The 17,292-nt window shown below is 47.0% G+C and overlaps 44 non-coding genes across 44 annotated transcripts; 32 read left to right on the forward strand and 12 right to left on the reverse strand.

The window, feature by feature from the left end:
- Nucleotides 1-171: 171 nt before the first annotated feature.
- TRNAA-AGC (transfer RNA alanine (anticodon AGC)) lies at nucleotides 172-244 on the forward strand. The gene has a single exon. It is a non-coding gene; the product is annotated as a tRNA-Ala (tRNA).
- Nucleotides 245-336: 92 nt separating this feature from the next.
- TRNAY-GUA (transfer RNA tyrosine (anticodon GUA)) lies at nucleotides 337-423 on the forward strand. The gene is given in 2 exon segments: nucleotides 337-373; nucleotides 388-423. It is a non-coding gene; the product is annotated as a tRNA-Tyr (tRNA).
- Nucleotides 424-654: 231 nt separating this feature from the next.
- On the reverse strand, nucleotides 655-728 carry TRNAN-GUU (transfer RNA asparagine (anticodon GUU)). Its single transcript has one exon. It is a non-coding gene; the product is annotated as a tRNA-Asn (tRNA).
- A 451-nt stretch (nucleotides 729-1,179) lies between these two features.
- Nucleotides 1,180-1,251, forward strand: TRNAG-UCC (transfer RNA glycine (anticodon UCC)). The gene has a single exon. It is a non-coding gene; the product is annotated as a tRNA-Gly (tRNA).
- Nucleotides 1,252-1,587: 336 nt separating this feature from the next.
- TRNAA-AGC (transfer RNA alanine (anticodon AGC)) lies at nucleotides 1,588-1,660 on the forward strand. The gene has a single exon. It is a non-coding gene; the product is annotated as a tRNA-Ala (tRNA).
- A 92-nt stretch (nucleotides 1,661-1,752) lies between these two features.
- Nucleotides 1,753-1,839, forward strand: TRNAY-GUA (transfer RNA tyrosine (anticodon GUA)). Its single transcript is given in 2 exon segments — nucleotides 1,753-1,789; nucleotides 1,804-1,839. It is a non-coding gene; the product is annotated as a tRNA-Tyr (tRNA).
- Nucleotides 1,840-2,070: 231 nt separating this feature from the next.
- On the reverse strand, nucleotides 2,071-2,144 carry TRNAN-GUU (transfer RNA asparagine (anticodon GUU)). The gene has a single exon. It is a non-coding gene; the product is annotated as a tRNA-Asn (tRNA).
- Nucleotides 2,145-2,595: 451 nt separating this feature from the next.
- TRNAG-UCC (transfer RNA glycine (anticodon UCC)) lies at nucleotides 2,596-2,667 on the forward strand. Its single transcript has one exon. It is a non-coding gene; the product is annotated as a tRNA-Gly (tRNA).
- A 337-nt stretch (nucleotides 2,668-3,004) lies between these two features.
- On the forward strand, nucleotides 3,005-3,077 carry TRNAA-AGC (transfer RNA alanine (anticodon AGC)). Its single transcript has one exon. It is a non-coding gene; the product is annotated as a tRNA-Ala (tRNA).
- A 92-nt stretch (nucleotides 3,078-3,169) lies between these two features.
- TRNAY-GUA (transfer RNA tyrosine (anticodon GUA)) lies at nucleotides 3,170-3,256 on the forward strand. The gene is given in 2 exon segments: nucleotides 3,170-3,206; nucleotides 3,221-3,256. It is a non-coding gene; the product is annotated as a tRNA-Tyr (tRNA).
- A 231-nt stretch (nucleotides 3,257-3,487) lies between these two features.
- TRNAN-GUU (transfer RNA asparagine (anticodon GUU)) lies at nucleotides 3,488-3,561 on the reverse strand. Its single transcript has one exon. It is a non-coding gene; the product is annotated as a tRNA-Asn (tRNA).
- Nucleotides 3,562-4,012: 451 nt separating this feature from the next.
- TRNAG-UCC (transfer RNA glycine (anticodon UCC)) lies at nucleotides 4,013-4,084 on the forward strand. The gene has a single exon. It is a non-coding gene; the product is annotated as a tRNA-Gly (tRNA).
- A 331-nt stretch (nucleotides 4,085-4,415) lies between these two features.
- On the forward strand, nucleotides 4,416-4,488 carry TRNAA-AGC (transfer RNA alanine (anticodon AGC)). Its single transcript has one exon. It is a non-coding gene; the product is annotated as a tRNA-Ala (tRNA).
- A 92-nt stretch (nucleotides 4,489-4,580) lies between these two features.
- Nucleotides 4,581-4,667, forward strand: TRNAY-GUA (transfer RNA tyrosine (anticodon GUA)). Its single transcript is given in 2 exon segments — nucleotides 4,581-4,617; nucleotides 4,632-4,667. It is a non-coding gene; the product is annotated as a tRNA-Tyr (tRNA).
- A 231-nt stretch (nucleotides 4,668-4,898) lies between these two features.
- TRNAN-GUU (transfer RNA asparagine (anticodon GUU)) lies at nucleotides 4,899-4,972 on the reverse strand. Its single transcript has one exon. It is a non-coding gene; the product is annotated as a tRNA-Asn (tRNA).
- A 451-nt stretch (nucleotides 4,973-5,423) lies between these two features.
- Nucleotides 5,424-5,495, forward strand: TRNAG-UCC (transfer RNA glycine (anticodon UCC)). Its single transcript has one exon. It is a non-coding gene; the product is annotated as a tRNA-Gly (tRNA).
- A 331-nt stretch (nucleotides 5,496-5,826) lies between these two features.
- On the forward strand, nucleotides 5,827-5,899 carry TRNAA-AGC (transfer RNA alanine (anticodon AGC)). The gene has a single exon. It is a non-coding gene; the product is annotated as a tRNA-Ala (tRNA).
- A 92-nt stretch (nucleotides 5,900-5,991) lies between these two features.
- TRNAY-GUA (transfer RNA tyrosine (anticodon GUA)) lies at nucleotides 5,992-6,078 on the forward strand. Its single transcript is given in 2 exon segments — nucleotides 5,992-6,028; nucleotides 6,043-6,078. It is a non-coding gene; the product is annotated as a tRNA-Tyr (tRNA).
- Nucleotides 6,079-6,309: 231 nt separating this feature from the next.
- TRNAN-GUU (transfer RNA asparagine (anticodon GUU)) lies at nucleotides 6,310-6,383 on the reverse strand. Its single transcript has one exon. It is a non-coding gene; the product is annotated as a tRNA-Asn (tRNA).
- A 451-nt stretch (nucleotides 6,384-6,834) lies between these two features.
- On the forward strand, nucleotides 6,835-6,906 carry TRNAG-UCC (transfer RNA glycine (anticodon UCC)). Its single transcript has one exon. It is a non-coding gene; the product is annotated as a tRNA-Gly (tRNA).
- Nucleotides 6,907-7,721: 815 nt separating this feature from the next.
- On the reverse strand, nucleotides 7,722-7,795 carry TRNAN-GUU (transfer RNA asparagine (anticodon GUU)). Its single transcript has one exon. It is a non-coding gene; the product is annotated as a tRNA-Asn (tRNA).
- A 451-nt stretch (nucleotides 7,796-8,246) lies between these two features.
- Nucleotides 8,247-8,318, forward strand: TRNAG-UCC (transfer RNA glycine (anticodon UCC)). Its single transcript has one exon. It is a non-coding gene; the product is annotated as a tRNA-Gly (tRNA).
- Nucleotides 8,319-8,649: 331 nt separating this feature from the next.
- TRNAA-AGC (transfer RNA alanine (anticodon AGC)) lies at nucleotides 8,650-8,722 on the forward strand. Its single transcript has one exon. It is a non-coding gene; the product is annotated as a tRNA-Ala (tRNA).
- Nucleotides 8,723-8,814: 92 nt separating this feature from the next.
- Nucleotides 8,815-8,901, forward strand: TRNAY-GUA (transfer RNA tyrosine (anticodon GUA)). Its single transcript is given in 2 exon segments — nucleotides 8,815-8,851; nucleotides 8,866-8,901. It is a non-coding gene; the product is annotated as a tRNA-Tyr (tRNA).
- Nucleotides 8,902-9,132: 231 nt separating this feature from the next.
- TRNAN-GUU (transfer RNA asparagine (anticodon GUU)) lies at nucleotides 9,133-9,206 on the reverse strand. Its single transcript has one exon. It is a non-coding gene; the product is annotated as a tRNA-Asn (tRNA).
- A 451-nt stretch (nucleotides 9,207-9,657) lies between these two features.
- TRNAG-UCC (transfer RNA glycine (anticodon UCC)) lies at nucleotides 9,658-9,729 on the forward strand. Its single transcript has one exon. It is a non-coding gene; the product is annotated as a tRNA-Gly (tRNA).
- Nucleotides 9,730-10,065: 336 nt separating this feature from the next.
- Nucleotides 10,066-10,138, forward strand: TRNAA-AGC (transfer RNA alanine (anticodon AGC)). Its single transcript has one exon. It is a non-coding gene; the product is annotated as a tRNA-Ala (tRNA).
- A 92-nt stretch (nucleotides 10,139-10,230) lies between these two features.
- Nucleotides 10,231-10,317, forward strand: TRNAY-GUA (transfer RNA tyrosine (anticodon GUA)). Its single transcript is given in 2 exon segments — nucleotides 10,231-10,267; nucleotides 10,282-10,317. It is a non-coding gene; the product is annotated as a tRNA-Tyr (tRNA).
- Nucleotides 10,318-10,548: 231 nt separating this feature from the next.
- Nucleotides 10,549-10,622, reverse strand: TRNAN-GUU (transfer RNA asparagine (anticodon GUU)). The gene has a single exon. It is a non-coding gene; the product is annotated as a tRNA-Asn (tRNA).
- Nucleotides 10,623-11,486: 864 nt separating this feature from the next.
- TRNAA-AGC (transfer RNA alanine (anticodon AGC)) lies at nucleotides 11,487-11,559 on the forward strand. The gene has a single exon. It is a non-coding gene; the product is annotated as a tRNA-Ala (tRNA).
- A 410-nt stretch (nucleotides 11,560-11,969) lies between these two features.
- TRNAN-GUU (transfer RNA asparagine (anticodon GUU)) lies at nucleotides 11,970-12,043 on the reverse strand. Its single transcript has one exon. It is a non-coding gene; the product is annotated as a tRNA-Asn (tRNA).
- An 854-nt stretch (nucleotides 12,044-12,897) lies between these two features.
- On the forward strand, nucleotides 12,898-12,970 carry TRNAA-AGC (transfer RNA alanine (anticodon AGC)). Its single transcript has one exon. It is a non-coding gene; the product is annotated as a tRNA-Ala (tRNA).
- A 92-nt stretch (nucleotides 12,971-13,062) lies between these two features.
- Nucleotides 13,063-13,149, forward strand: TRNAY-GUA (transfer RNA tyrosine (anticodon GUA)). Its single transcript is given in 2 exon segments — nucleotides 13,063-13,099; nucleotides 13,114-13,149. It is a non-coding gene; the product is annotated as a tRNA-Tyr (tRNA).
- Nucleotides 13,150-13,380: 231 nt separating this feature from the next.
- Nucleotides 13,381-13,454, reverse strand: TRNAN-GUU (transfer RNA asparagine (anticodon GUU)). Its single transcript has one exon. It is a non-coding gene; the product is annotated as a tRNA-Asn (tRNA).
- A 451-nt stretch (nucleotides 13,455-13,905) lies between these two features.
- TRNAG-UCC (transfer RNA glycine (anticodon UCC)) lies at nucleotides 13,906-13,977 on the forward strand. Its single transcript has one exon. It is a non-coding gene; the product is annotated as a tRNA-Gly (tRNA).
- Nucleotides 13,978-14,308: 331 nt separating this feature from the next.
- TRNAA-AGC (transfer RNA alanine (anticodon AGC)) lies at nucleotides 14,309-14,381 on the forward strand. The gene has a single exon. It is a non-coding gene; the product is annotated as a tRNA-Ala (tRNA).
- Nucleotides 14,382-14,473: 92 nt separating this feature from the next.
- Nucleotides 14,474-14,560, forward strand: TRNAY-GUA (transfer RNA tyrosine (anticodon GUA)). Its single transcript is given in 2 exon segments — nucleotides 14,474-14,510; nucleotides 14,525-14,560. It is a non-coding gene; the product is annotated as a tRNA-Tyr (tRNA).
- Nucleotides 14,561-14,791: 231 nt separating this feature from the next.
- On the reverse strand, nucleotides 14,792-14,865 carry TRNAN-GUU (transfer RNA asparagine (anticodon GUU)). Its single transcript has one exon. It is a non-coding gene; the product is annotated as a tRNA-Asn (tRNA).
- Nucleotides 14,866-15,316: 451 nt separating this feature from the next.
- TRNAG-UCC (transfer RNA glycine (anticodon UCC)) lies at nucleotides 15,317-15,388 on the forward strand. Its single transcript has one exon. It is a non-coding gene; the product is annotated as a tRNA-Gly (tRNA).
- Nucleotides 15,389-15,719: 331 nt separating this feature from the next.
- On the forward strand, nucleotides 15,720-15,792 carry TRNAA-AGC (transfer RNA alanine (anticodon AGC)). Its single transcript has one exon. It is a non-coding gene; the product is annotated as a tRNA-Ala (tRNA).
- Nucleotides 15,793-15,884: 92 nt separating this feature from the next.
- TRNAY-GUA (transfer RNA tyrosine (anticodon GUA)) lies at nucleotides 15,885-15,971 on the forward strand. The gene is given in 2 exon segments: nucleotides 15,885-15,921; nucleotides 15,936-15,971. It is a non-coding gene; the product is annotated as a tRNA-Tyr (tRNA).
- Nucleotides 15,972-16,202: 231 nt separating this feature from the next.
- Nucleotides 16,203-16,276, reverse strand: TRNAN-GUU (transfer RNA asparagine (anticodon GUU)). The gene has a single exon. It is a non-coding gene; the product is annotated as a tRNA-Asn (tRNA).
- Nucleotides 16,277-16,736: 460 nt separating this feature from the next.
- TRNAG-UCC (transfer RNA glycine (anticodon UCC)) lies at nucleotides 16,737-16,808 on the forward strand. Its single transcript has one exon. It is a non-coding gene; the product is annotated as a tRNA-Gly (tRNA).
- A 337-nt stretch (nucleotides 16,809-17,145) lies between these two features.
- On the forward strand, nucleotides 17,146-17,218 carry TRNAA-AGC (transfer RNA alanine (anticodon AGC)). The gene has a single exon. It is a non-coding gene; the product is annotated as a tRNA-Ala (tRNA).
- The last annotated feature ends 74 nt before the right edge of the window (nucleotides 17,219-17,292 follow it).

Consider the following 17,292-nt stretch of genomic DNA (forward strand, 5'->3'; position numbering starts at 1 on the left):
TAACAACTTTCTTGTCCTAAGTATTAAGCCACGCGAAGCTCTGTAAACATCCCAGTCTTAGTCTTCTAATGTCAAAAATATTTTGACACTTAAAAAAAAAAAAAAAAAAAGTTTCAAACAGTTACAGAGATTGATCAGTGGATTGCGTGGCTAAATGCGTGGGTCAGACATGGGGGATTAGCTCAAATGGTAGAGCGCTCGCTTAGCATGCGAGAGGTAGCGGGATCGATGCCCGCATCCTCCAAAACCTTTTTGACTTTTTCAAACATCTTTTTAGCTAATGCTCATGGCACTCTTAGCCAAGCCAAAGAGTTGCACACACCCAGCTTTGCCAATCCTTCGATAGCTCAGCTGGTAGAGCGGAGGACTGTAGTAGAACAATCGGCAATCCTTAGGTCGCTGGTTCGATTCCGGCTCGAAGGACATTTTTTTGGGGGGTATGTTTTCATTTGGGATGTTTCAAGCTGCTGAAACACACACACTTCCGCTGACCCCTACTCTTAACACTAGAAACACCCTTTCCAGAGAGGTCTCCCGTCAACATTGGGACTTTAAAACAGGCACAGAGACCAAGCTTTCAGTTGAGAGCACATCTAAGGCTCGCCAAAGAACCACCTTTAGCTGTGACGTGCAACCAAATCAAAAAGGGGACCTCGTCCCTGGGTGGGCTTGAACCACCAACCTTTCGGTTAACAGCCGAACGCGCTAACCGATTGCGCCACAGAGACAACGGTGCTGCATGCTCGTGACTAGGCACAAGCGAAAACCCAAATGCTGGTCTCCAGGTGGACTTCAGCCCATAACAATCGGCTTTTAAGCTAAACTTGCTGAAACGGCAGAGACCGCCTTCCCACTAGCAGCTTGACAGGAACCAGAGGGTAGTTATGCTTCTCATCTCCTTTACAGACAGAAGCAGAGTGGCGCAGCGGAAGCGTGCTGGGCCCATAACCCAGAGGTCGATGGATCGAAACCATCCTCTGCTAAGCAATCAATTTTACTGTTTCCACCATTGTAATTGAGGCAAGTTCGTTTCTAGGCCAACGCATTGTTCCTCTTCTTTGGAGGTGTTTTAAGGTCTTTGTGAACGAATTTTGCTCTTCATGATAGCAGAAGTAGTCAGTCTAAGCCATGCGAATCACAGACGTCACCGACATCACCGACATCACAGCTGTCACAGAAGCGTTGGTGGTATAGTGGTGAGCATAGCTGCCTTCCAAGCAGTTGACCCGGGTTCGATTCCCGGCCAACGCATTTCTTTCAAGGTTTTGTCACCTGTCTCCTATGCTTGCTCTTTCATGGTAAAAAATTTTGCAGCTAGAAGCACCCTTTCAGCTCCTTACATTACAATGCTCCTCCCATTACAATGCTCCTCCCAAAAGGGTCCCATGGCTCTAGAGCCTCATCTGCTACATAACAACTTTCTTGTCCTAAGTATTAAGCCACGCGAAGCTCTGTAAACATCCCAGTCTTAGTCTTCTAATGTCAAAAATATTTTGACACTTAAAAAAAAAAAAAAAAAAAAAAAAGTTTCAAACAGAGACAGAGATTGATCAGTGGATTGCGTGGCTAAATGCGTGGGTCAGACATGGGGGATTAGCTCAAATGGTAGAGCGCTCGCTTAGCATGCGAGAGGTAGCGGGATCGATGCCCGCATCCTCCAAAAACTTTTTGACTTTTTCAAACATCTTTTTAGCTAATGCTCATGGCACTCTTAGCCAAGCCAAAGAGTTGCACACACCCAGCTTTGCCAATCCTTCGATAGCTCAGCTGGTAGAGCGGAGGACTGTAGTAGAACAATCGGCAATCCTTAGGTCGCTGGTTCGATTCCGGCTCGAAGGACATTTTTTTGGGGGGTATGTTTTCATTTGGGATGTTTCAAGCTGCTGAAACACACACACTTCCGCTGACCCCTACTCTTAACACTAGAAACACCCTTTCCAGAGAGGTCTCCCGTCAACATTGGGACTTTAAAACAGGCACAGAGACCAAGCTTTCAGTTGAGAGCACATCTAAGGCTCGCCAAAGAACCACCTTTAGCTGTGACGTGCAACCAAATCAAAAAGGGGACCTCGTCCCTGGGTGGGCTTGAACCACCAACCTTTCGGTTAACAGCCGAACGCGCTAACCGATTGCGCCACAGAGACAACGGTGCTGCATGCTCGTGACTAGGCACAAGCGAAAACCCAAATGCTGGTCTCCAGGTGGACTTCAGCCCATAACAATCGGCTTTTAAGCTAAACTTGCTGAAACGGCAGAGACCGCCTTCCCACTAGCAGCTTGACAGGAACCAGAGGGTAGTTATGCTTCTCATCTCCTTTACAAACAGAAGCAGAGTGGCGCAGCGGAAGCGTGCTGGGCCCATAACCCAGAGGTCGATGGATCGAAACCATCCTCTGCTAAGCAATCAATTTTACTGTTTCCACCATTGTAATTGAGGCAAGTTCGTTTCTAGGCCAACGCATTGTTCCTCTTCTTTGGAGGTGTTTTAAGGTCTTTGTGAACGAATTTTGCTCTTCATGATAGCAGAAGTAGTCAGTCTAAGCCATGCGAATCACAGACGTCACCGACATCACCGACATCACAGCTGTCACAGAAGCGTTGGTGGTATAGTGGTAAGCATAGCTGCCTTCCTAGCAGTTGACCCGGGTTCGATTCCCGGCCAACGCATTTCTTTCAAGGTTTTGTCACCTGTCTCCTATGCTTGCTCTTTCATGGTAAAAAATTTTGCAGCTAGAAGCACCCTTTCAGCTCCTTACATTACAATGCTCCTCCCATTACAATGCTCCTCCCAAAAGGGTCCCATGGCTCTAGAGCCTCATCTGCTACATAACAACTTTCTTGTCCTAAGTATTAAGCCACGCGAAGCTCTGTAAACATCCCAGTCTTAGTGTTCTAATGTCAAAAATATTTTGACACTTAAAAAAAAAAAAAAAAAAAAAAAAAGTTTCAAACAGTTACAGAGATTGATCAGTGGATTGCGTGGCTAAATGCGTGGGTCAGACATGGGGGATTAGCTCAAATGGTAGAGCGCTCGCTTAGCATGCGAGAGGTAGCGGGATCGATGCCCGCATCCTCCAAAAACTTTTTGACTTTTTCAAACATCTTTTTAGCTAATGCTCATGGCACTCTTAGCCAAGCCAAAGAGTTGCACACACCCAGCTTTGCCAATCCTTCGATAGCTCAGCTGGTAGAGCGGAGGACTGTAGTAGAACAATCGGCAATCCTTAGGTCGCTGGTTCGATTCCGGCTCGAAGGACATTTTTTTGGGGGGTATGTTTTCATTTGGGATGTTTCAAGCTGCTGAAACACACACACTTCCGCTGACCCCTACTCTTAACACTAGAAACACCCTTTCCAGAGAGGTCTCCCGTCAACATTGGGACTTTAAAACAGGCACAGAGACCAAGCTTTCAGTTGAGAGCACATCTAAGGCTCGCCAAAGAACCACCTTTAGCTGTGACGTGCAACCAAATCAAAAAGGGGACCTCGTCCCTGGGTGGGCTTGAACCACCAACCTTTCGGTTAACAGCCGAACGCGCTAACCGATTGCGCCACAGAGACAACGGTGCTGCATGCTCGTGACTAGGCACAAGCGAAAACCCAAATGCTGGTCTCCAGGTGGACTTCAGCCCATAACAATCGGCTTTTAAGCTAAACTTGCTGAAACGGCAGAGACCGCCTTCCCACTAGCAGCTTGACAGGAACCAGAGGGTAGTTATGCTTCTCATCTCCTTTACAGACAGAAGCAGAGTGGCACAGCGGAAGCGTGCTGGGCCCATAACCCAGAGGTCGATGGATCGAAACCATCCTCTGCTAAACAATCAATTTCACTGTTTCCACCATTGTAATTGAGGCAAGTTCGTTTCTAGGCCAACGCATTGTTCCTCTTCTTTGGAGGTGTTTTAAGGTCTTTGTGAACGAATTTTGCTCTTCATGATAGCAGAAGTAGTCAGTCTAAGCCATGCGAATCACAGACGTCACCGACATCACCGACATCACAGCTGTCAAAGAAGCGTTGGTGGTATAGTGGTAAGCATAGCTGCCTTCCAAGCAGTTGACCCGGGTTCGATTCCCGGCCAACGCATTTCTTTCAAGGTTTTGTCACCTGTCTCCTATGCTTGCTCTTTCATGGTAAAAAATTTTGCAGCTAGAAGCACCCTTTCAGCTCCTTACATTACAATGCTCCTCCCATTACAATGCTCCTCCCAAAAGGGTCCCATGGCTCTAGAGCCTCATCTGCTACATAACAACTTTCTTGTCCTAAGTATTAAGCCACGCGAAGCTCTGTAAACATCCCAGTCTTAGTCTTCTAATGTCAAAAATATTTTGACACTTAAAAAAAAAAAAAAAAAAAGTTTCAAACAGTTACAGAGATTGATCAGTGGATTGCATGGCTAAATGCGTGGGTCAGACATGGGGGATTAGCTCAAATGGTAGAGCGCTCGCTTAGCATGCGAGAGGTAGCGGGATCGATGCCCGCATCCTCCAAAAACTTTTTGACTTTTTCAAACATCTTTTTAGCTAATGCTCATGGCACTCTTAGCCAAGCCAAAGAGTTGCACACACCCAGCTTTGCCAATCCTTCGATAGCTCAGCTGGTAGAGCGGAGGACTGTAGTAGAACAATCGGCAATCCTTAGGTCGCTGGTTCGATTCCGGCTCGAAGGACATTTTTTTGGGGGGTATGTTTTCATTTGGGATGTTTCAAGCTGCTGAAACACACACACTTCCGCTGACCCCTACTCTTAACACTAGAAACACCCTTTCCAGAGAGGTCTCCCGTCAACATTGGGACTTTAAAACAGGCACAGAGACCAAGCTTTCAGTTGAGAGCACATCTAAGGCTCGCCAAAGAACCACCTTTAGCTGTGACGTGCAACCAAATCAAAAAGGGGACCTCGTCCCTGGGTGGGCTTGAACCACCAACCTTTCGGTTAACAGCCGAACGCGCTAACCGATTGCGCCACAGAGACAACGGTGCTGCATGCTCGTGACTAGGCACAAGCGAAAACCCAAATGCTGGTCTCCAGGTGGACTTCAGCCCATAACAATCGGCTTTTAAGCTAAACTTGCTGAAACGGCAGAGACCGCCTTCCCGCTAGCAGCTTGACAGAAACCAGAGGGTAGTTATGCTTCTCATCTCCTTTACAGACAGAAGCAGAGTGGCACAGCGGAAGCGTGCTGGGCCCATAACCCAGAGGTCGATGGATCGAAACCATCCTCTGCTAAGCAATCAATTTCACTGTTTCCACTATTGTAATTGAGGCAAGTTCGTTTCTAGGCCAACGCATTGTTCCTCTTCTTTGGAGGTGTTTTAAGGTCTTTGTGAACGAATTTTGCTCTTCATGATAGCAGAAGTAGTCAGTCTAAGCCATGCGAATCACAGACGTCACCGACATCACCGACATCACAGCTGTCACAGAAGCGTTGGTGGTATAGTGGTGAGCATAGCTGCCTTCCAAGCAGTTGACCCGGGTTCGATTCCCGGCCAACGCATTTCTTTCAAGGTTTTGTCACCTGTCTCCTATGCTTGCTCTTTCATGGTAAAAAATTTTGCAGCTAGAAGCACCCTTTCAGCTCCTTACATTACAATGCTCCTCCCATTACAATGCTCCTCCCAAAAGGGTCCCATGGCTCTAGAGCCTCATCTGCTACATAACAACTTTCTTGTCCTAAGTATTAAGCCACGCGAAGCTCTGTAAACATCCCAGTCTTAGTCTTCTAATGTCAAAAATATTTTGACACTTAAAAAAAAAAAAAAAAAAAGTTTCAAACAGTTACAGAGATTGATCAGTGGATTGCGTGGCTAAATGCGTGGGTCAGACATGGGGGATTAGCTCAAATGGTAGAGCGCTCGCTTAGCATGCGAGAGGTAGCGGGATCGATGCCCGCATCCTCCAAAAACTTTTTGACTTTTTCAAACATCTTTTTAGCTAATGCTCATGGCACTCTTAGCCAAGCCAAAGAGTTGCACACACCCAGCTTTGCCAATCCTTCGATAGCTCAGCTGGTAGAGCGGAGGACTGTAGTAGAACAATCGGCAATCCTTAGGTCGCTGGTTCGATTCTGGCTCGAAGGACATTTTTTTGGGGGGTATGTTTTCATTTGGGATGTTTCAAGCTGCTGAAACACACACACTTCCGCTGACCCCTACTCTTAACACTAGAAACACCCTTTCCAGAGAGGTCTCCCGTCAACATTGGGACTTTACAACAGGCACAGAGACCAAGCTTTCAGTTGAGAGCACATCTAAGGCTCGCCAAAGAACCACCTTTAGCTGTGACGTGCAACCAAATCAAAAAGGGGACCTCGTCCCTGGGTGGGCTTGAACCACCAACCTTTCGGTTAACAGCCGAACGCGCTAACCAATTGCGCCACAGAGACAACGGTGCTGCATGCTCGTGACTAGGCACAAGCGAAAACCCAAATGCTGGTCTCCAGGTGGACTTCAGCCCATAACAATCGGCTTTTAAGCTAAACTTGCTGAAACGGCAGAGACCGCCTTCCCACTAGCAGCTTGACAGGAACCAGAGGGTAGTTATGCTTCTCATCTCCTTTACAGACAGAAGCAGAGTGGCGCAGCGGAAGCGTGCTGGGCCCATAACCCAGAGGTCGATGGATCGAAACCATCCTCTGCTAAGCAATCAATTTCACTGTTTCCACCATTGTAATTGAGGCAAGTTCGTTTCTAGGCCAACGCATTGTTCCTCTTCTTTGGAGGTGTTTTAAGGTCTTTGTGAACGAATTTTGCTCTTCATGATAGCAGAAGTAGTCAGTCTAAGCCATGCGAATCACAGACGTCACCGACATCACCAACATCACAGCTGTCACAGAAGCGTTGGTGGTATAGTGGTAAGCATAGCTGCCTTCCTAGCAGTTGACCCGGGTTCGATTCCCGGCCAACGCATTTCTTTCAAGGTTTTGTCACCTGTCTCCTATGCTTGCTCTTTCATGGTAAAAAATTTTGCAGCTAGAAGCACCCTTTCAGCTCCTTACATTACAATGCTCCTCCCATTACAATGCTCCTCCCAAAAGGGTCCCATGGCTCTAGAGCCTCATCTGCTACATAACAACTTTCTTGTCCTAAGTATTAAGCCACGCGAAGCTCTGTAAACATCCCAGTCTTAGTCTTCTAATGTCAAAAATATTTTGACACTTAAAAAAAAAAAAAAAAAAAAGTTTCAAACAGTTACAGAGATTGATCAGTGGATTGCGTGGCTAAATGCGTGGGTCAGACATGGGGGATTAGCTCAAATGGTAGAGCGCTCGCTTAGCATGCGAGAGGTAGCGGGATCGATGCCTGCATCCTCCAAAAACTTTTTGACTTTTTCAAACATCTTTTTAGCTAATGCTCATGGCACTCTTAGCCAAGCCAAAGAGTTGCACACACCCAGCTTTGCCAATCCTTCGATAGCTCAGCTGGTAGAGCGGAGGACTGTAGTAGAACAATCGGCAATCCTTAGGTCGCTGGTTCGATTCTGGCTTGAAGGACATTTTTTTGGGGGGTATGTTTTCATTTGGGATGTTTCAAGCTGCTGAAACACACACACTTCCGCTGACCCCTACTCTTAACACTAGAAACACCCTTTCCAGAGAGGTCTCCCGTCAACATTGGGACTTTAAAACAGGCACAGAGACCAAGCTTTCAGTTGAGAGCACATCTAAGGCTCGCCAAAGAACCACCTTTAGCTGTGACGTGCAACCAAATCAAAAAGGGGACCTCGTCCCTGGGTGGGCTTGAACCACCAACCTTTCGGTTAACAGCCGAACGCGCTAACCGATTGCGCCACAGAGACAACGGTGCTGCATGCTCGTGACTAGGCACAAGCGAAAACCCAAATGCTGGTCTCCAGGTGGACTTCAGCCCATAACAATCGGCTTTTAAGCTAAACTTGCTGAAACGGCAGAGACCGCCTTCCCGCTAGCAGCTTGACAGAAACCAGAGGGTAGTTATGCTTCTCATCTCCTTTACAGACAGAAGCAGAGTGGCGCAGCGGAAGCATGCTGGGCCCATAACCCAGAGGTCGATGGATCGAAACCATCCTCTGCTAAGCAATCAATTTTACTGTTTCCACCATTGTAATTGAGGCAAGTTCGTTTCTAGGCCAACGCATTGTTCCTCTTCTTTGGAGGTGTTTTAAGGTCTTTGTGAACGAATTTTGCTCTTCATGATAGCAGAAGTAGTCAGTCTAAGCCATGCGAATCACAGACGTCACCGACATCACCGACATCACAGCTGTCACAGAAGCGTTGGTGGTATAGTGGTAAGCATAGCTGCCTTCCAAGCAGTTGACCCGGGTTCGATTCCCGGCCAACGCATTTCTTTCAAGGTTTTGTCACCTGTCTCCTATGCTTGCTCTTTCATGGTAAAAAATTTTGCAGCTAGAAGCACCCTTTCAGCTCCTTACATTACAATGCTCCTCCCATTACAATGCTCCTCCCAAAAGGGTCCCATGGCTCTAGAGCCTCATCTGCTACATAACAACTTTCTTGTCCTAAGTATTAAGCCACGCGAAGCTCTGTAAACATCCCAGTCTTAGTCTTCTAATGTCAAAAATATTTTGACACTTAAAAAAAAAAAAAAAAAAAGTTTCAAACAGTTACAGAGATTGATCAGTGGATTGCGTGGCTAAATGCGTGGGTCAGACATGGGGGATTAGCTCAAATGGTAGAGCGCTCGCTTAGCATGCGAGAGGTAGCGGGATCGATGCCCGCATCCTCCAAAAACTTTTTGACTTTTTCAAACATCTTTTTAGCTAATGCTCATGGCACTCTTAGCCAAGCCAAAGAGTTGCACACACCCAGCTTTGCCAATCCTTCGATAGCTCAGCTGGTAGAGCGGAGGACTGTAGTAGAACAATCGGCAATCCTTAGGTCGCTGGTTCGATTCTGGCTCGAAGGACATTTTTTTGGGGGGTATGTTTTCATTTGGGATGTTTCAAGCTGCTGAAACACACACACTTCCGCTGACCCCTACTCTTAACACTAGAAACACCCTTTCCAGAGAGGTCTCCCGTCAACATTGGGACTTTAAAACAGGCACAGAGACCAAGCTTTCAGTTGAGAGCACATCTAAGGCTCGCCAAAGAACCACCTTTAGCTGTGACGTGCAACCAAATCAAAAAGGGGACCTCGTCCCTGGGTGGGCTTGAACCACCAACCTTTCGGTTAACAGCCGAACGCGCTAACCGATTGCGCCACAGAGACAACGGTGCTGCATGCTCGTGACTAGGCACAAGCGAAAACCCAAATGCTGGTCTCCAGGTGGACTTCAGCCCATAACAATCGGCTTTTAAGCTAAACTTGCTGAAACGGCAGAGACCGCCTTCCCGCTAGCAGCTTGACAGAAACCAGAGGGTAGTTATGCTTCTCATCTCCTTTACAGACAGAAGCAGAGTGGCGCAGCGGAAGCGTGCTGGGCCCATAACCCAGAGGTCGATGGATCGAAACCATCCTCTGCTAAGCAATCAATTTTACTGTTTCCACCATTGTAATTGAGGCAAGTTCGTTTCTAGGCCAACGCATTGTTCCTCTTCTTTGGAGGTGTTTTAAGGTCTTTGTGAACGAATTTTGCTCTTCATGATAGCAGAAGTAGTCAGTCTAAGCCATGCGAATCACAGACGTCACCGACATCACCGACATCACAGCTGTCACAGAAGCGTTGGTGGTATAGTGGTAAGCATAGCTGCCTTCCAAGCAGTTGACCCGGGTTCGATTCCCGGCCAACGCATTTCTTTCAAGGTTTTGTCACCTGTCTCCTATGCTTGCTCTTTCATGGTAAAAAATTTTGCAGCTAGAAGCACCCTTTCAGCTCCTTACATTACAATGCTCCTCCCATTACAATGCTCCTCCCAAAAGGGTCCCATGGCTCTAGAGCCTCATCTGCTACATAACAACTTTCTTGTCCTAAGTATTAAGCCACGCGAAGCTCTGTAAACATCCCAGTCTTAGTGTTCTAATGTCAAAAATATTTTGACACTTAAAAAAAAAAAAAAAAAAAAAAAAGTTTCAAACAGTTACAGAGATTGATCAGTGGATTGCGTGGCTAAATGCGTGGGTCAGACATGGGGGATTAGCTCAAATGGTAGAGCGCTCGCTTAGCATGCGAGAGGTAGCGGGATCGATGCCCGCATCCTCCAAAAACTTTTTGACTTTTTCAAACATCTTTTTAGCTAATGCTCATGGCACTCTTAGCCAAGCCAAAGAGTTGCACACACCCAGCTTTGCCAATCCTTCGATAGCTCAGCTGGTAGAGTGGAGGACTGTAGTAGAACAATCGGCAATCCTTAGGTCGCTGGTTCGATTCCGGCTCGAAGGACATTTTTTTGGGGGGTATGTTTTCATTTGGGATGTTTCAAGCTGCTGAAACACACACACTTCCGCTGACCCCTACTCTTAACACTAGAAACACCCTTTCCAGAGAGGTCTCCCGTCAACATTGGGACTTTAAAACAGGCACAGAGACCAAGCTTTCAGTTGAGAGCACATCTAAGGCTCGCCAAAGAACCACCTTTAGCTGTGACGTGCAACCAAATCAAAAAGGGGACCTCGTCCCTGGGTGGGCTTGAACCACCAACCTTTCGGTTAACAGCCGAACGCGCTAACCGATTGCGCCACAGAGACAACGGTGCTGCATGCTCGTGACTAGGCACAAGCGAAAATCCAAATGCTGGTCTCCAGGTGGACTTCAGCCCATAACAATCGGCTTTTAAGCTAAACTTGCTGAAACGGCAGAGACCGCCTTCCCGCTAGCAGCTTGACAGAAACCAGAGGGTAGTTATGCTTCTCATCTCCTTTACAGACAGAAGCAGAGTGGTGCAGCGGAAGCGTGCTGGGCCCATAACCCAGAGGTCGATGGATCGAAACCATCCTCTGCTAAGCAATCAATTTTACTGTTTCCACCATTGTAATTGAGGCAAGTTCGTTTCTAGGCCAACGCATTGTTCCTCTTCTTTGGAGGTGTTTTATGGTCTTTGTGAACGAATTTTGCTCTTCATGATAGCAGAAGTAGTCAGTCTAAGCCATGCGAATCACAGACGTCACCGACATCACCGACATCACAGCTGTCACAGAAGCGTTGGTGGTATAGTGGTAAGCATAGCTGCCGTCCAAGCAGTTGACCCGGGTTCGATTCCCGGCCAACGCATTTCTTTCAAGGTTTTGTCACCTGTCTCCTATGCTTGCTCTTTCATGGTAAAAAATTTTGCAGCTTGAAGCACCCTTTCAGCTCCTTACATTACAATGCTCCTCCCATTACAATGCTCCTCCCAAAAGGGTCCCATGGCTCTAGAGCCTCATCTGCTACATAACAACTTTCTTGTCCTAAGTATTAAGCCACGCGAAGCTCTGTAAACATCCCAGTCTTAGTCTTCTAATGTCAAAAATATTTTGACACTTAAAAAAAAAAAAAAAAAAAAAAAAAAAAAGTTTCAAACAGTTACAGAGATTGATCAGTGGATTGCGTGGCTAAATGCGTGGGTCAGACATGGGGGATTAGCTCAAATGGTAGAGCGCTCGCTTAGCATGCGAGAGGTAGCGGGATCGATGCCCGCATCCTCCAAAAACTTTTTGACTTTTTCAAACATCTTTTTAGCTAATGCTCATGGCACTCTTAGCCAAGCCAAAGAGTTGCACACACCCAGCTTTGCCAATCCTTCGATAGCTCAGCTGGTAGAGCGGAGGACTGTAGTAGAACAATCGGCAATCCTTAGGTCGCTGGTTCGATTCCGGCTCGAATGACATTTTTTTGGGGGGTATGTTTTCATTTGGGATGTTTCAAGCTGCTGAAACACACACACTTCCGCTGACCCCTACTCTTAACACTAGAAACACCCTTTCCAGAGAGGTCTCCCGTCAACATTGGGACTTTAAAACAGGCACAGAGACCAAGCTTTCAGTTGAGAGCACATCTAAGGCTCGCCAAAGAACCACCTTTAGCTGTGACGTGCAACCAAATCAAAAAGGGGACCTCGTCCCTGGGTGGGCTTGAACCACCAACCTTTCGGTTAACAGCCGAACGCGCTAACCGATTGCGCCACAGAGACAACGGTGCTGCATGCTCGTGACTAGGCACAAGCGAAAACCCAAATGCTGGTCTCCAGGTGGACTTCAGCCCATAACAATCGGCTTTTAAGCTAAACTTGCTGAAACGGCAGAGACCGCCTTCCCACTAGCAGCTTGACAGGAACCAGAGGGTAGTTATGCTTCTCATCTCCTTTACAGACAGAAGCAGAGTGGCGCAGCGGAAGCGTGCTGGGCCCATAACCCAGAGGTCGATGGATCGAAACCATCCTCTGCTAAGCAATCAATTTCACTGTTTCCACCATTGTAATTGAGGCAAGTTCGTTTCTAGGCCAACGCATTGTTCCTCTTCTTTGGAGGTGTTTTAAGGTCTTTGTGAACGAATTTTGCTCTTCATGATAGCAGAAGTAGTCAGTCTAAGCCATGCGAATCACAGACGTCACCGACATCACCGACATCACAGCTGTCAAAGAAGCGTTGGTGGTATAGTGGTAAGCATAGCTGCCGTCCAAGCAGTTGACCCGGGTTCGATTCCCGGCCAACGCATTTCTTTCAAGGTTTTGTCACCTGTCTCCTATGCTTGCTCTTTCATGGTAAAAAATTTTGCAGCTTGAAGCACCCTTTCAGCTCCTTACATTACAATGCTCCTCCCATTACAATGCTCCTCCCAAAAGGGTCCCATGGCTCTAGAGCCTCATCTGCTACATAACAACTTTCTTGTCCTAAGTATTAAGCCACGCGAAGCTCTGTAAACATCCCAGTCTTAGTCTTCTAATGTCAAAAATATTTTGACACTTAAAAAAAAAAAAAAAAAAAGTTTCAAACAGTTACAGAGATTGATCAGTGGATTGCGTGGCTAAATGCGTGGGTCAGACATGGGGGATTAGCTCAAATGGTAGAGCGCTCGCTTAGCATGCGAGAGGTAGCGGGATCGATGCCCGCATCCTCCAAAAACTTTTTGACTTTTTCAAACATCTTTTTAGCTAATGCTCATGGCACTCTTAGCCAAGCCAAAGAGTTGCACACACCCAGCTTTGCCAATCCTTCGATAGCTCAGCTGGTAGAGCGGAGGACTGTAGTAGAACAATCGGCAATCCTTAGGTCGCTGGTTCGATTCCGGCTCGAAGGACATTTTTTTGGGGGGTATGTTTTCATTTGGGATGTTTCAAGCTGCTGAAACACACACACTTCCACTGACCCCTACTCTTAACACTAGAAACACCCTTTCCAGAGAGGTCTCCCGTCAACATTGGGACTTTAAAACAGGCACAGAGACCAAGCTTTCAGTTGAGAGCACATCTAAGGCTCGCCAAAGAACCACCTTTAGCTGTGACGTGCAACCAAATCAAAAAGGGGACCTCGTCCCTGGGTGGGCTTGAACCACCAACCTTTCGGTTAACAGCCGAACGCGCTAACCGATTGCGCCACAGAGACAACGGTGCTGCATGCTCGTGACTAGGCACAAGCGAAAACCCAAATGCTGGTCTCCAGGTGGACTTCAGCCCATAACAATCGGCTTTTAAGCTAAACTTGCTGAAACGGCAGAGACCGCCTTCCCACTAGCAGCTTGACAGGAACCAGAGGGTAGTTATGCTTCTCATCTCCTTTACAGACAGAAGCAGAGTGGCGCAGCGGAAGCGTGCTGGGCCCATAACCCAGAGGTCGATGGATCGAAACCATCCTCTGCTAAGCAATCAATTTCACTGTTTCCACCATTGTAATTGAGGCAAGTTCGTTTCTAGGCCAACGCATTGTTCCTCTTCTTTGGAGGTGTTTTAAGGTCTTTGTGAACGAATTTTGCTCTTCATGATAGCAGAAGTAGTCAGTCTAAGCCATGCGAATCACAGACGTCACCGACATCACCGACATCACAGCTGTCAAAGAAGCGTTGGTGGTATAGTGGTAAGCATAGCTGCCTTCCAAGCAGTTGACCCGGGTTCGATTCCCGGCCAACGCATTTCTTTCAAGGTTTTGTCACCTGTCTCCTATGCTTGCTCTTTCATGGTAAAAAATTTTGCAGCTAGAAGCACCCTTTCAGCTCCTTACATTACAATGCTCCTCCCATTACAATGCTCCTCCCAAAAGGGTCCCATGGCTCTAGAGCCTCATCTGCTACATAACAACTTTCTTGTCCTAAGTATTAAGCCACGCGAAGCTCTGTAAACATCCCAGTCTTAGTCTTCTAATGTCAAAAATATTTTGACACTTAAAAAAAAAAAAAAAAAAAGTTTCAAACAGTTACAGAGATTGATCAGTGGATTGCGTGGCTAAATGCGTGGGTCAGACATGGGGGATTAGCTCAAATGGTAGAGCGCTCGCTTAGCATGCGAGAGGTAGCGGGATCGATGCCCGCATCCTCCAAAAACTTTTTGACTTTTTCAAACATCTTTTTAGCTAATGCTCATGGCACTCTTAGCCAAGCCAAAGAGTTGCACACACCCAGCTTTGCCAATCCTTCGATAGCTCAGCTGGTAGAGCGGAGGACTGTAGTAGAACAATCGGCAATCCTTAGGTCGCTGGTTCGATTCCGGCTCGAAGGACATTTTTTTGGGGGGTATGTTTTCATTTGGGATGTTTCAAGCTGCTGAAACACACACACTTCCGCTGACCCCTACTCTTAACACTAGAAACACCCTTTCCAGAGAGGTCTCCCGTCAACATTGGGACTTTAAAACAGGCACAGAGACCAAGCTTTCAGTTGAGAGCACATCTAAGGCTCGCCAAAGAACCACCTTTAGCTGTGACGTGCAACCAAATCAAAAAGGGGACCTCGTCCCTGGGTGGGCTTGAACCACCAACCTTTCGGTTAACAGCCGAACGCGCTAACCGATTGCGCCACAGAGACAACGGTGCTGCATGCTCGTGACTAGGCACAAGCGAAAACCCAAATGCTGGTCTCCAGGTGGACTTCAGCCCATAACAATCGGCTTTTAAGCTAAACTTGCTGAAACGGCAGAGACCGCCTTCCCACTAGCAGCTTGACAGGAACCAGAGGGTAGTTATGCTTCTCATCTCCTTTACAGACAGAAGCAGAGTGGCGCAGCGGAAGCGTGCTGGGCCCATAACCCAGAGGTCGATGGATCGAAACCATCCTCTGCTAAGCAATCAATTTCACTGTTTCCACCATTGTAATTGAGGCAAGTTCGTTTCTAGGCCAACGCATTGTTCCTCTTCTTTGGAGGTGTTTTAAGGTCTTTGTGAACGAATTTTGCTCTTCATGATAGCAGAAGTAGTCAGTCTAAGCCATGCGAATCACAGACGTCACCGACATCACCGACATCACAGCTGTCAAAGAAGCGTTGGTGGTATAGTGGTAAGCATAGCTGCCTTCCAAGCAGTTGACCCGGGTTCGATTCCCGGCCAACGCATTTCTTTCAAGGTTTTGTCACCTGTCTCCTATGCTTGCTCTTTCATGGTAAAAAATTTTGCAGCTAGAAGCACCCTTTCAGCTCCTTACATTACAATGCTCCTCCCATTACAATGCTCCTCCCAAAAGGGTCCCATGGCTCTAGAGCCTCATCTGCTACATAACAACTTTCTTGTCCTAAGTATTAAGCCACGCGAAGCTCTGTAAACATCCCAGTCTTAGTCTTCTAATGTCAAAAATATTTTGACACTTAAAAAAAAAAAAAAAAAAAGTTTCAAACAGTTACAGAGATTGATCAGTGGATTGCGTGGCTAAATGCGTGGGTCAGACATGGGGGATTAGCTCAAATGGTAGAGCGCTCGCTTAGCATGCGAGAGGTAGCGGGATCGATGCCCGCATCCTCCAAAAACTTTTTGACTTTTTCAAACATCTTTTTAGCTAATGCTCATGGCACTCTTAGCCAAGCCAAAGAGTTGCACACACCCAGCTTTGCCAATCCTTCGATAGCTCAGCTGGTAGAGCGGAGGACTGTAGTAGAACAATCGGCAATCCTTAGGTCGCTGGTTCGATTCCGGCTCGAAGGACATTTTTTTGGGGGGTATGTTTTCATTTGGGATGTTTCAAGCTGCTGAAACACACACACTTCCGCTGACCCCTACTCTTAACACTAGAAACACCCTTTCCAGAGAGGTCTCCCGTCAACATTGGGACTTTAAAACAGGCACAGAGACCAAGCTTTCAGTTGAGAGCACATCTAAGGCTCGCCAAAGAACCACCTTTAGCTGTGACGTGCAACCAAATCAAAAAGGGGACCTCGTCCCTGGGTGGGCTTGAACCACCAACCTTTCGGTTAACAGCCGAACGCGCTAACCGATTGCGCCACAGAGACAACGGTGCTGCATGCTCGTGACTAGGCACAAGCGAAAACCCAAATGCTGGTCTCCAGGTGGACTTCAGCCCATAACAATCGGCTTTTAAGCTAAACTTGCTGAAACGGCAGAGACCGCCTTCCCACTAGCAGCTTGACAGGAACCAGAGGGTAGTTATGCTTCTCATCTCCTTTACAAACAGAAGCAGAGTGGCGCAGCGGAAGCGTGCTGGGCCCATAACCCAGAGGTCGATGGATCGAAACCATCCTCTGCTAAGCAATCAATTTTACTGTTTCCACCATTGTAATTGAGGCAAGTTCGTTTCTAGGCCAACGCATTGTTCCTCTTCTTTGGAGGTGTTTTAAGGTCTTTGTGAACGAATTTTGCTCTTCATGATAGCAGAAGTAGTCAGTCTAAGCCATGCGAATCACAGACGTCACCGACATCACCGACATCACCGACATCACAGCTGTCACAGAAGCGTTGGTGGTATAGTGGTAAGCATAGCTGCCTTCCTAGCAGTTGACCCGGGTTCGATTCCCGGCCAACGCATTTCTTTCAAGGTTTTGTCACCTGTCTCCTATGCTTGCTCTTTCATGGTAAAAAATTTTGCAGCTAGAAGCACCCTTTCAGCTCCTTACATTACAATGCTCCTCCCATTACAATGCTCCTCCCAAAAGGGTCCCATGGCTCTAGAGCCTCATCTGCTACATAACAACTTTCTTGTCCTAAGTATTAAGCCACGCGAAGCTCTGTAAACATCCCAGTCTTAGTCTTCTAATGTCAAAAATATTTTGACACTTAAAAAAAAAAAAAAAAAAAAAAAAAGTTTCAAACAGTTACAGAGATTGATCAGTGGATTGCGTGGCTAAATGCGTGGGTCAGACATGGGGGATTAGCTCAAATGGTAGAGCGCTCGCTTAGCATGCGAGAGGTAGCGGGATCGATGCCCGCATCCTCCAAAAACTTTTTGACTTTTTCAAACATCTTTTTAGCTAATGCTCATGGCACTCTTAGCCAAGCCAAAGAGTTGCAC

The sequence above is a fragment of the Hyla sarda genome, chromosome 3 (assembly GCF_029499605.1).
Source record: "Hyla sarda isolate aHylSar1 chromosome 3, aHylSar1.hap1, whole genome shotgun sequence".
NCBI lineage: Eukaryota > Metazoa > Chordata > Amphibia > Anura > Hylidae > Hyla > Hyla sarda.